The sequence below is a fragment of the Mesoplodon densirostris genome, chromosome 8 (assembly GCF_025265405.1).
Source record: "Mesoplodon densirostris isolate mMesDen1 chromosome 8, mMesDen1 primary haplotype, whole genome shotgun sequence".
NCBI classification, from domain to species: domain Eukaryota; kingdom Metazoa; phylum Chordata; class Mammalia; order Artiodactyla; family Ziphiidae; genus Mesoplodon; species Mesoplodon densirostris.
In genome coordinates, this window is record NC_082668.1 from 96,371,423 (window position 1) to 96,384,702 (window position 13,280).

The 13,280-nt window shown below is 44.0% G+C and overlaps 1 protein-coding gene across 1 annotated transcript in view; it reads left to right on the forward strand.

Moving 5' to 3' along the window:
* The first annotated feature begins 6,014 nt into the window (after positions 1–6,014).
* Positions 6,015–13,280, forward strand: part of PJVK (pejvakin) — a 37,728-nt gene continuing 30,462 nt past the window's right edge. Inside the window, exon 1 of the mRNA XM_060106287.1 lies at positions 6,015–6,125. The gene's annotated coding sequence lies outside the window, so the exon portion shown is untranslated. The remainder of the gene's footprint in view (positions 6,126–13,280) is intronic.

Below are 13,280 nucleotides of genomic sequence, written 5' to 3' on the forward strand. Positions count from 1 at the left end.
GACGACCCCACGCTGCTACCTGCCGCGCCGGCGCCCACGTGGACTCCCCTTGTTAAATGTTTTGAGTTTGTAGGGTTTTTTTGTGTGTGTGTGTGCCTTCTTTTGTTCTCTTTCTTTAAATAAATTGTTTATTTAATAAATAATATATTAAATAAGTAAATTATACATAAGGTTTCAGGCTTCAAAGAGTTGATAAATGTTATGGACTGTCACAAGATGGGCAGTTTGAAAATAGTGATATTTAGACCAGTAGGTCTACTGGTTTGTCCCGTGGAATATGTTTTTTCTGATCTGGCTAATCAGTATTGTGCCATCTTGTTTGGGAGGGTTTTATGTGATATTATTGCTACCCAGTGCATCGTAGTCCATTTCTATTAAGACTACCACCAACATGCCTGACCCAAGTGAAGAAAGTTGCATGAATTAAATTCTATAAATTTTAATTCTGAGCCAGATTCTATGCCTTGAATCCTGAATCAAAGTCTGGAACTTTAAGAGACTTGGATTTATTAGAAGAGTGCGGTGAGAGAAGGGCTTCCTACCTTTTTTTTCTTTAACCTTTCTTCTTTTGTTCTCTTGTGATTTGATGACTATCTTAATGTTAAGTTTGGATTAATTTTTCTTTTTGTGTGTATATGTACGACAGATTTTTGGTTTGTGGTTACCATGAGGTTTTTATATAGCAATCTATATATACATGATTGTTTTAAGTTGCTGATCTCTTAATTTCAAATGCATTTTTAAACTCTGCATTTGTACTTTCCTCCCCTCTTGATTACTGTTTTTTTATATTGTATTTTACATTTAATTGTTTTGTGTATCCCTTAACTGCTTATTGTGGATATAGGTGATTTTACTACTTTTAACTTTCCTACTAGCTTTGTGTGTGGATGGTTTCCTGTCTTTACTGGTGAGCTCACCTCTACTGGTGAGTTTTTCATTTTGTAATTTTCTTGTTTCTAGTTGTGGCCTTTTCTTTTTCACCTAGAGAAATTCCTTTAACGTTTGTTGTAAAACTGGTTTGGTGGTGCTAAACTCTTTTAGCTTTTGTGTGTCTGTAAAGCTTTTGATGTCTCCTTCAAATCTGAATGAGAACCCTGATGGGTAGAGTATTCTTGTTGTAGGCTTTTCCCTTTTATCACTTTAACTATATCGTGCCACTCCCTTCTGGCCTGCAGATTTTCTGCTGAAAAATCAGCTGATAGCCTGTGGGTGTTCTCTTGTATGTTATTTGTTGCTTTTCCCTCACTGCTTTTAATATTCTCTCTTTATCTTTAACTTTTGTAATTTTAATTACAGTGTGTCTTGGTGTGTTTCTCACTGGGTACAGAGGTACAGTCCCATACTGTATGGGACTCTGCACTTCCTGGACTTGGGTGACTCTTTTCTTTCCCAGGTTAGGGAAGTTTTCAGCTATTGTTTTCAAATATGTTCTCAGAAGGTTTCTCTCTCTCCTCATCTTCTGGGGCCCCAATAATGCAAATATTAGTGCACTTGATGTTGTCCCAGAGGTCTCTTAAACTGTCTTCCTTTCTTTTCATTCTTTTTTCGGTTCCGCGGCAGTGGTTTCCACTACTCTGTCTTCCAGCTCACTGATCCATTCCTCTGTATCATTTAGTCTACTGTTGATTCCTTCTAGTGTATTTTTCATTTCAGTTATTGTATTCTTCGTCTCTGTTTGGTTGTGCTTTATATTTTCTAACTCTTTGTTAAAAGCTTCTCACTTCTTGCTCTGTGCGTCCATTCTTCTCCTGAGTTCTTTCATCACCTTTAGTCTGAACTCTTTCTCTGGTAGATTGCCTATCTCCACTTCGCTTAGTTCTTTTTCTGGGGTTTTATGTTGTTCCTTCATCTTGAACATGTTCCTCTGTTGCCTCATTTTTTCTAAATTGCTATTTGTATTTTGATGTATGTGGTAGGTTAGTTATGTTTCTTGACCTTGGAGAAGGGGCCCTCTGTAGGAGACGTCCTGTGCATCCCAGCAGTGCTCTCCCCTCTCATCACCCAGGCTCTAGGGATGCCCCCTAAGAGGGCTGCATGCGTCCTTCTGTTGTAGCGGGCTGACTATGTGGGTGGTCTGGTAGGGTTGGTTGGCACCTAACCCTGTTGATTGTCAGGCCCTGCCTTGTGCAGATGCTGCTGGTTAGGGGGGCCTTGTCATGAGGCAGCTGGTTGTGGAATCCTAGGGGGCCCTGGGGTTAGTGCTGGACACTGGCACGCAGAGCCGGGTCCTAGAGCTGGCTTCAGCACCCAGCGATCCCATAGCTGCTGTCAGATTGCTGGTGGGGAGGTGTTGGTTCCTCCCACCAACACCTTGTTGGTTGGGTATGAGGTCCAGGGTGTCCTGAAGCTTGTATTGGCCTGCTAGTGGGCAGGGCCAGGGCCCAGCTGGTCCCAAGTAGGGTCTGGCCTACTGTGGGCAGGCTGAGTCCATAGGCTGTGGGATTGTAGTCTTCTTGGGTCTAGTGTCTGCCCCCTGGTGGTTGAAGCTGGTCTAGAGGTTAGTGTAGGCTTCCTGGAGGGCAGGGCTGGTGCCTGTCCACTGGTGGGTGAAGCTGGGTCTTGGCCCTCTTGTGGGTAGGGCCGTGTCTAGGGGCATGTCTAGAGGCACCTACAGCCTGTTGGGTGAGGCAAGGTCTTGGCTCTAATGAGCTAGAGGGAGGATCTGAAGATGGCGGCCGCCAGCATCAGTGTTACACAGTAGAATGTGTAACACAGCCAAATATGGCTGCTGCCAGTGTCTGCGTGCCCCAGGGTGAGCCACAGCCACCCCCATCCCCTCACTCCCACCCCCCACTGCTACCCGTCCAATCCCCCAGCCCCACCCCAGCCCACCTCTCTGGGAGACTCTCCAAGACCAGCAGGTAGGTCTGGCCCAGGCTCCTAGCAAATTATTGCTTTGCCCTGGATCTGTGAGATCTTGTGTGTACCCTTTAAGAGGTTAGTCTCTCTTTCCCCCAGTCCTATGGGTCTCCAAAAATCAAGCCCCACTGGCCTTCAAAGCCAAATGCTCTGGGGGCTCATCTTCCTGGTGCAGGATCCCTGGGCTGGGGAGCCTGGCATGGGGCTCAGAACTCTCACTCCTATGGAAGAACCTCTGTACTATAATTATTCTCCAGTTTGTAGGTTGCCCAGGAGTATGGGACTTGATTATATCATGAGTCCACCTCTCCTATCCAACTTGTTTTGGTTCCTTCTTTTTTGTCTTTAGTTGTAGAAGATCTTTCCTCTTTTAAGGACACCTGTGTTTACATTGGGCCCATCTGGATAATCCGGGAGGTTGTCCTATTTTATTTTATTTTATTTTTTTATTATTATTTTAAATTTTATTTATTTATTTAAAAATGTATTTATTTATTTATTTTTGGCTGCACTGGGACTTTATTGTTGCGTGCGGGCTTTCTCTAGTTGCAGAGAGCAGGGGCTACTCTTCATTGTGGTGCGCAGGCTTCTCATTGCGGTGGCTTCTCTTGTTGTGGAGCACGGGCTCCAGGCATGCGGGCTTCAGTGGTTGTGGTTTGCGGGCTCTACAGCATAGGCTCAGTAGTTGTGGTGCATGGGCCTAGTTGCTCCATGGCAAGTGGGATCTTCCTGGACCAGGGCTCGAACCCATGTCTCCTGCACCGGCAGGTGGATTCTTAACCACTGCGCCACCAGGGAAGTCCTATTTATTTTTATTTATTTATTTTTGTCTGTGTTGGGTCTTCATTGCTGCACATGGGCTTTCTCTAGTTGTGGTGAGCGGGGGCTGCTCTTCGTTGCAGTGTGTGGGCTTCTTATTGTGGTGGCTTCTCTTGTTGAGGAGCATTGGCCCTAGGCACGTGGACTTCAGTAGTTGCAGCTTGTGGGCTCAGTAGTTGTGGCTCGCAGGCTTAGTAGTTGTGGCACATGGGCTTAGTTGCTCCACGGCATGTGGGATCTTCCCGGACCAGGGCTTGAACCTGTGTCCCCTGCATTGGGAGGCGGATTCTTTTTTTTTTTTTTTTTTTTAATTCAGTACTTGAGCCTCTCCCTGCTGTGGCCTCTCCCGTTGAGGAGCACAGGCTCCGGACGCACAGGCTCAGCGGCCATGGCTCACGGGCCCAGCCACTCCGCAGCATGTGGGATCCTCCTGGACCGGGGCATGAACCCGTGTCCCCTGCATCGGCAGGCGGACTCTCAACCACTGCGCCACCAGGGAAGCCCGGGAGGCGGATTCTTAACCACTGCATCACCAGGGAAGCCCTATTGTCCTATTTTAAAGTCAGCTGATTAGCAACCTTCATTCCCCTTTGCCATGTAACCTAACATATTCACAGGGTCAGGCCTGTGCACATCTTTGAGGGGCCATTATTCTACCTACCACAGACAAGTTTAAAGATTGTTGAATAAATTCATGCTAGACAGAAAAGTGGGCCTTAGGAATTCACTTTTTCATTCTACCAGTATTTATTGAGTGCTTACAAATTATCAGGAACTGTTCCAGGTGTTGCCATTAAAATAGAAAGCAAGGTGGACTGGTCTTTGTCTTCACTGAGTTCACAGTATAGTGTCCATATAGTTATAATATATTTTTAAAAAACTCCTGTTAAAATGGAACAATACAGCAACATAATTAACTTTTACTGAAAATCTTTAGCCCCACTGAGAAATTGTCTATAACTGTCTTTTCTTATACTGTCCTTATCTGGTTCAATTTCAAGGTTATATAATAGTAGTTGCTACAAAATAGTAGTTGAATTGTTTTCATTCCATCTATTTTTTGGAACAATTCATACAAAAGAGGAATCATTTGTTCTTTGAAACTTTGATTCAACTCATCTCTAAGATTGTTCAGTCCTGAGCTTTTTAATTTTTTTGGATGTTTCCATATCCAGTTCAATTACTTTAATGGTTAGTAGTCTATTCAGATGTCTGGGGTTACATGGGTTACACATTGTTGCTCATATTGGTTTACCTTTTCTTAAAATTTTCTGTGTCTGTAATTATTTTCCACTTTTTATTACACATTTTGTTTCTTTGCCTCTTCTCTCTCTAGGATGGTTTGTTTGTTTTTCTCTTAAATTCTGCCAGAGGTCTGTGTAGTAGGATTGTCTGTGGTTTCACTAATAATCCCCAATATTTTTGCTCTTTTTATTGATTTTTTTTGTTTGCCCTTATGTCCCTCCTTGTTCTCTTTGCTCTGTTTGGTAGCCTTTTGTAATCTTTGATTTCGGAGATTATTTTTCTTGTATTTTTATTCAAATATACTTAGAGTTATATTTCTCTTTAGGTACTGCTTGTTGTGTTGCAAAAATTTTCACACGTGGTTTCATGTCATTCAGCACTAAATATTTGGGGATTTTGCTTATAATTTTGTCTTTAACCCAAATATTACATTGTTTATCTTATTTATTTTTTACCAGCCATACATTTTAAAAAAATATTTTCCCCTTTTCCTGTCTTCCATTGGACAAGTGCAAATCTATTTTGCTGGAATGAAGTTGTACATTTCTATTTCTAATCTTCTGGTGGTGTTCCCTAATTATTAAGACTCATTCTTTCCCCAGCAATTTCTAAACTGTGTACGTTTCCTCCCCGTGCCCTCTCCTCCCTCATACCGCACCCCTTGCACATCTACTATCTTAGTTCCCCGAGGGGCTCACTGCTCCCAGCTCTTCATTTCCAAGCTGTTGCCACGCCCGCTCCAATCCCTTGGGCCAGTCCTCCCGTTCTCGGTCCCAAAGCCCTCCCACCTCCCCGCCTCCCAACCCGGCGACCCCGCCCCTCAAGGAGCAGTACTCTGGGGCTGCCTTCTCAAGCGTTGCTGTCGGCTAGGAGGGCGGAGTCTCCGGGCCCTGCTCCCGGTTCATGCCGCTGCTCCCTGTGGCTCGCCCTGGGACCTACTGCCCCCCAGACTCCCGCACCTGCATGTCCTACCCGACCCCTCCCTTCCTAAAGGAGCTCTCGAGGGTCCCGATACATGGAAGCCTGGTCTGCCCCGCGCAGCCTCCCCTATCCCCAGCATGGCCGTCCTGGTCTCTGACATCTTTTGTTGAAAAAGGGAGAGAACGTCAGGCTCACACAAGGCAGGATTGAGCAGTGGTGGCTGAAGAAAGAGCGGCAGCTTGAATTTCAGTTTTCTTATGAGGAATTTTCCAGAAAAGGTATCTTCACTGTGAAATAGGTATAGTAAATATCGATCTTGTCCTGGTAGTAGCACTTGGCTATGGTTTTTCCTTCAGGTTTTACAATACTGTACAGAGGGGGCCAGTACCAATCCTTCAAACGGAAGGTGCTTTGTTGGTAAAGATACCGATTGCCTTCTCTTGGACTAACGGTCACACTGATGAATATGGGTGTTTTTTAAAAAAAAAGTCTGTTTCTCACATGAATGAAAAGGAAATTTCCTTTCATCTATCTCAGGCTCCCTTCAAGAGTAAAGTCAAGGTTACTTAACTTGCAAAATTAAATACTGACCTCATTTCAAATGAAATAAAATTCATTGCTTGATCAGCATCCCCTTGGAGCAGTTTATATTAATGGAATTATCTTTTATTACCCCAGTAAATTGATTTAGGATGATACAGTTTACCTAAAAAGCAGTAATATTTACAGGTCCTGAAATTAAATGCTAAGGGAAAACGTGATTTCTTTAAACCGGGTAGGGGGGCAAGCCTAAGGGAGTTTTACTCTAACGTCTACCAAATTCAGTGGATCTTCAGCTTGATCTCGGCTTGATCATTCTTGCATGAGCTCTGCTTTGCCTATGATTCCACTCTGAGCTCACTGACCACAAGAGCACGAAGCAGAAGGTAGCTCATATCTTCTACCTAAGACAGGGTGTGGTTTGTGAGTGGCTGGAATAGTAGTTTGGAGGATTTGAGGGGTGGGATGGTCCAGTGCTGTGTGTCTTCCCCTAGTGACCAATGTGCTGAAGTTCCTATGGTTCAAGGCAGTTGCTAAGTTTTAAATTATCAGCAACAAGGTAAAGCTCACTTATGTGAACACATCCTGTGTGTACAGCACCAATTCTAGAAGCTTGACTTGTGAAAAGATATGATACACTTTATACCCAGAAGGAGTAAGACAAGATCTTAGGAATAAGGTAGGAAAAAAATAAAAACAAAAGGTGCATATATTGTGTCAGAACTGTGCTATAAGCTAATAAGAATTATAAAAACTTACAGAATGAGGTAAAATTAGTGTTTTCCAAAGTGTGTGTTCCTCTCAGCTAATCCCACAAGGTGTTTATTCTGACATCAAAATAAATTTGGAAAATGCTACTCACTGTATCCCAGCTGTGATATTTTAAAGGGACCTGATAAGACCTATCATAAATAAACTTGTTTAACCCAGAGTTTACCAAATGTATTTATATATGGAATCTTTAAAAAATTATTATTAGTAGTATAAAAGCTATTAAAAATAAGCTGTGGGGCTTCCCTGGTGGCGCAGTGGTTGAGAGTCCGCCTGCCGATGCAGGGGATACGGGTTCGTGCCCCGGTCTGGGAGGATCCCATATGCCGCGGAGCGGCTGGGCCCGTGAGCCATGGCCGCTGGGCCTGCGCATCCGGAGCCTGTGCTCCGCAACGGGAGAGGCCACAAGAGTGAGAGGCCCACATACCGCAAAAAAAAAAAAAAAAAAAAAAAAAAGCTGTGGAACACACTTTCTGAAACACTGTTCTAGAATTACCATTCTATATGGCAATGAGAAGCTCATGAGTGACCCTGAGGGAACCTGTCAGAATGGTAGGATTAAATCGTTATTAAGATGAAAGAATAAGGTGAGAAAGTGATAACAGTGATTATAGCCTGTTAACTGGAGTTCCCAGTGAAAGAAATAGATGAGATAAAATTCAAGGGGGTGTGAGGGTTGTTATGTGTCAACTTGGCTGGGCCATGGTACCCAGCTATTTGGTCAAACATTACTCTGGGTGTTTCTGTGGAGGTATTTTTTGGATGAGATTAACATTTAAGTCAGTGGACTTTGAATAAAGCAGATTATCCTCCATGAGCAATGTGTCTATTAGAACATTTATATATGTGATTTGCATTATGGCTTTTTTTTGGACAGTGCTGATCGAAACTGTTAAATAGCAACCAAAATTCTCAGTATCATTTAAGAAAAAAGGCCCATCATCAGACAATAAAGTGCAGATTGTAAGAAGAGGAAGTGCTGCAGAGATTCAGAGAATGCCATAAATGACCTTGGGTCCTGTCCTTGGGCCAGACTTTTTTTTTTTTTTTTTTTTTAAGAAATTATTACTTTGTGTTTTTTTGTGTTTTTTTTTTTGGCTGTGTTAGGTCTTAGCTGCGGCACGCTGGATCTTCGTTGAGGCATGCGGGATCTTTAGCTGTGGCGCGCGGGCTCTTCATTTTGGCGTGCAGGTTTTCTCTTCTCTAGTTGTGGCGTGTGGGCTCCAGAGTGCGTAGGCTCTGTAGTTTGCCGCGCCGCGTGCAGGCTCTGTTGTTGAGGCGTGCGAGCTCAGTAGTTGTGGCTGTGGCACGTGGGCTTAGTTGCCCCGAAGCATGTGGGATCTTAGTTCCCTGACCAGGGATCGAACCCGCGTCCCCTGCCTTGGAAGGCGAATTCTTTACCACTGGACCACCAGGGAAGTCCCTGGGGCAGACTTTTTAATGTTTACTCTGCTGATCCCATAAGCCTGTACCTCAAGGCTTAGTTGAAATGTTATAGAAGGAATTTATGTTTGAGTGAGTCATCCCAATTTCATAGCTTTGTAAGGAGAATGCCTTACACTGTGTGTATCTTCAAGGTTTTCAAAATACTTGCACATTCATTATCTCATTTAATCTTCCTAATGATCTGGGAGGAAGGTAGAGCAGGTTATCCCTATTTCACTGGTGAGGAAACTGAGGCTTGAAGAGTCTGTTTGATGCAAAAAAACATTGGAATTAAGGATGCTGTGGAACAGTGACTCCGAAGTGATCAGATACTATGAGGTCCTGGAAAGAACACGGGATTTGGAGTCAGAAGGCTCGGGTCTTCCCAGATTGATGGCTTTAGATAGATATTCTTACCTGTCTACCTAAGTTTCATTTATTCAACTGTAAAATGGGATAATCAGAGTACCTATCCTGGAGGGTTGAGGTGAGCATTAATTGAGATAATCCACGTAAAACACTTGACACAGTAACTAAATCCCAGGAATCTCTTGGTAATTTAACTCTTAGTAGTAGTATGAAATTATATTTTAGTATCATTCAAATTAAGGGTAAACACCTAGGTGTAGCAAGGTTCTAATACCATCCTTTACTACGCCAGTCTAGGAGGTTATCCTTCTAAATGCTTTGCAAAACACTGCTCTGTATATCCCTTTAGTTGATAATAGAGGTTCCATTTAGAATTACAGGCATGTAATTTGCAGGCATGACAACAGGATTCAGAGAGTTATAAATGAATATGCCTCATTTTCTAAATGAGGAAATGGAACTTATTAAGATAAATTATCTAATACTTGGATATGAGGCAAAAAAAAAAAAAGTGGGTGGCATGTCCTTTCAGTGACATGGGACTGAAGGCTATGCTAGGATTAGCCAGGGTAATGTACTTCACCTTGCTGCTTATCCTTGGTTTAAGTTTCCAGACTTAGTGATGATGCATGTTAACTTGTAGACTTTTTTTTTTTCCTGGTAGAAGTGCAGATTTCTGCCTAGTGGAACAGACAACCCCCAAAGTTATAGTTTAAACAGTTTTGTATCTCACCCAGCAATCTCATTCTCCTGAAAAGAAATACCCTAGCTCCACAAATGCTCTTTGAACTGGCCAGGACATCTTACTAGTTCCCTCATTATTGAAAGAATTGAATAAAATCTTTGACATGCACCGTCTAGAATGTGCCCCTGGATTCACCCCCTCTCAGGTTCACAGTATGTGCTGTTGTCCAATGTCTGATAACACCTGCCTTGTGTCTTTTGTCCAGTTTCATAGCTGTTTACAGAGGGAGGGCTGGCCGGGAATCTGTTACTCCTTCATGCTGGAAGCAGAAGTCAATTAACTCTTATATTAGAGATGAGGAAACAGAGGAATGGAAAGGTTTAGCAACTTGTCCAGAATCACGCAGCAGTTTAAATGCTGGAATTCAAGCCTAGGCAGTCTGACTTCAGAGCTGCTCACTTAATTACTGTGCCCCGTAGCTTCTCAGAAAAATGGCTTTATATATACATGTAAAATGTTTTGTCTGGTGTCAGGAAACAGTAAGTCCTTAATAAAGTCTAGCTGTATTATTCTTTAAAACTCTAAAGCTCAGTATAAATGTGTTCTTAGCCCAGTGCTTAGAAGCAGAAGATGGTGGATAGGACAAAAGTACCACCACATGAGTTGGTTTTCTTGATTAGTACTAATCTTTATTACTTTCCTACCATTAGCAAATGAAAAGAGGGCATTTGCTTAAGTCCTTATTGCTTAAGTCCTTTTTATTTGCATGAACCAAGTATTAAATCCTTAGTCTGCTTTTTTTTGCCATTGAAATCTATCTTTATTCATTAGAAATATAGAGCAAAACAAAACAATCCAAGCAATAAGGCATAGATGGTATTCCTATCACTTTCTGAATTTCAAATCAATAAATACTGTGCAGTAACACACCCATCTGGCCGTGAAGCAGAATGCAGTGGAATGAAGGTACAAGCTCATGAATAGGAATGCAAATATTTGTAATAGCACCCAGCACTGAATCTACCATCTATTTATTTATTTGTTTATTTGTTTATTTATGTGTGTGTGTGTGTATGTATGTATGTATGTATGGCTGTGCTGGGTGTTCGTTGCTGCGCGTGGACCTCTCTCCAGTTGCGGTGAGCGGGGGGGCCACTCCTTGGCGCAGGGCACGGGCCTCTCACCTTGGCGGCCCCTCCCGTCGCAGAGCACAGACTCCAGGTGCGCGGGCCCCAGCAGTCGTGGCTTGCGTGTTCTAGAGCGCAGGCTCAATAGTTGTGGCACACGGGCTTCAGCAGTTGTGGCTTGTGGGCTCCAGAGCACAGGCTCAGTAGTTGTGGTGCAGGGGCTTAGTCGCTCCGCGGGATTGTCCCGGACCATGGCTCAAACCCGTGTCCCCTGAACTTGCAGGTGGATTCCCAACCACTGCGCCACCAGGGAAGCCCAAGCTGTACTTTAATGCATCAAAATAAGTTGATTTTTTCCCCCTACTCTATTAAGAGCTGCTGCTTAGTTCTAATACTCAGAAGTGTTCAAGGTTGGAATCTGTACTTTTTAGAACTCATATTACAATGTGGCTTCTTCCCTGATTTTTAACTGTCCTTTGGCCCTTGACGTGCAGTGTTATTCTAGATGTAGCCTTACTCATGATAGGCTTTGTCCTCAAATTAGGATCACTTCTATTTCATTTCCTGCATGTCCTTTGGATGTCAACAAGAATCTTTTCAAAATCCAAATGCGCCCTGCCACCGGAGCAATACACACACCAACCACACAGACCTACAAAAACATTTTTTTTAAATAAAAGGCAAAAGACATATGATCTAAAGAGAAGTAAAAGTATCTTAGAGTTGTAATTTTTTTGATAAGTAACATGATGTATCTGATTTTTCTTTTCACCCTAAACTATAACTGCATATCTCAGGTTGGGCTCTGCAGGGAACAGACTCTGAGGAAGAGACAGGGGCAGGACGTTTATTTAGGGAATGCTTTGGGGATCACCATCTTTGAAAGGAATAAAAAGAAATTGGGATTGGACAGGAGGAGAAGTTGGATTGTGATACAGTCTCAACAAACGTTATCAGCTGGACCCCTAGGAAACTCTGAAGCTGATGGGCCCTTTGGAATTGTCCCAAGTTGGAGCAAGATGGTGAGGTCTTTGTTGCCCAGTCAGTGGAAGCAGGCTGCCCGAAAAAGGGAAGGTGACCCTGGATGCAGTGACTCTTTTCAACTGAGGCAATTCTGAAGAGGGCTGATAGCCAGAGCTGCCTTCACGTACGTGCAACTCATATGGTCACACAGGACCCACACTCAAACAGACCCACACGTAGTTTAACACGCTGCTGTCTCTGTCCTAAAATTCTTCATAATTCTTGGCCAAGGAGTCCTAGGTTTTCATTTGGCACCGGGCCCTACAAATTATGTAATTGGTCCTGCTGCCCGCTGAGGACTGCCCACCTGCAGGACTCCCTGCAGCTGGGATGATTAAGTCCTTCAGCCCTTAAGTGGGATCTGGGTGATGGACCACAGTGATAGTCCACCCCTTGCATTGCTTGAATCCACTTCTTAGAAGAAGTTCTGGGGGCTTCCCTGGTGGCGCAGTGGTTGAGAGTCCGCCTGCCGATGCAGGGGACACGGGCTCGTGCCCCGGTCCGGGAGGATCCCACATGCCGCGGAGCGGCTGGGCCCGTGAGCCATGGCCGCTGAGCCTGCGCGTCCGGAGCCTGTGCTCCGCAACGGGAGAGGCCACAGCAGTGAGAGGCCCACGTACTGCAAAAAAAAGAAGAAAAAAAAAAAAAAAAAGCCAGAGGTCACCCTAGCAGCATTAGAATAAGTTCTGGGAGCATTCTCCAGGATTCCAGCCTCTTTCCCTACAGGAAACGTAGAAGAAGTTAGTGAAATAAACTACAGTCCCCAACACTGAAACGAGTCTTGGGGCTACAGCTGATAATCATCTTTCTCCTGGGACCGCTGTAAGTTGACATGCCACCAAGTGGCTGATTGGTTTCCTGAAGGATTGGGGACTCAGCATTGGTCTCTGTTACTGGCAGGCTGAACATTCAGCAGTGAATGTAACTAGATCAGCCTTGGTATGTGGGCACCCATCCCTTTGGGTCAGCTGTAGCCTCCAATCCTGCTACAGTGGCAATTCCATCCCAGACACTGGATGATGTCATTTTGCCAACTTGGTTGTTCAGGGCCTCTTCCATCATGGATCCTTCATGGTATGGATCAACAGGCAGTACGAAGCTCTTCACACTTTGTGCCTGTCCATGTAGCTTTATCTCAGATCTCCTTGTCCCTAGTCTTCTAGTCTGTTACTTTTCAGGCCCCTGCCAGCTGGCCACACCAGTTGCCACTGCTCAAGTATATTCTAATCTTGGGCCACTTTCCACACAAATGGATGGCAAGGTGTACTGCCTGAAACTCTGCCCTTTGGGAGGATTTCCCCTCATCACTATCTTTCAAGGCCACCCCTTTGTGGGCTGTAGTATAGCCATTGGGTATTTTCATTTTGTGCCATGTACTGGCCTTACCTATCCATGAGTCAAATTCAGACATTTTCCTCTTCTATCAACTGGCCACACAGGATCACTGGCAACAGGTGTGAACTGAGGGAGAGGCACCGGTGCAACAGTGGTAG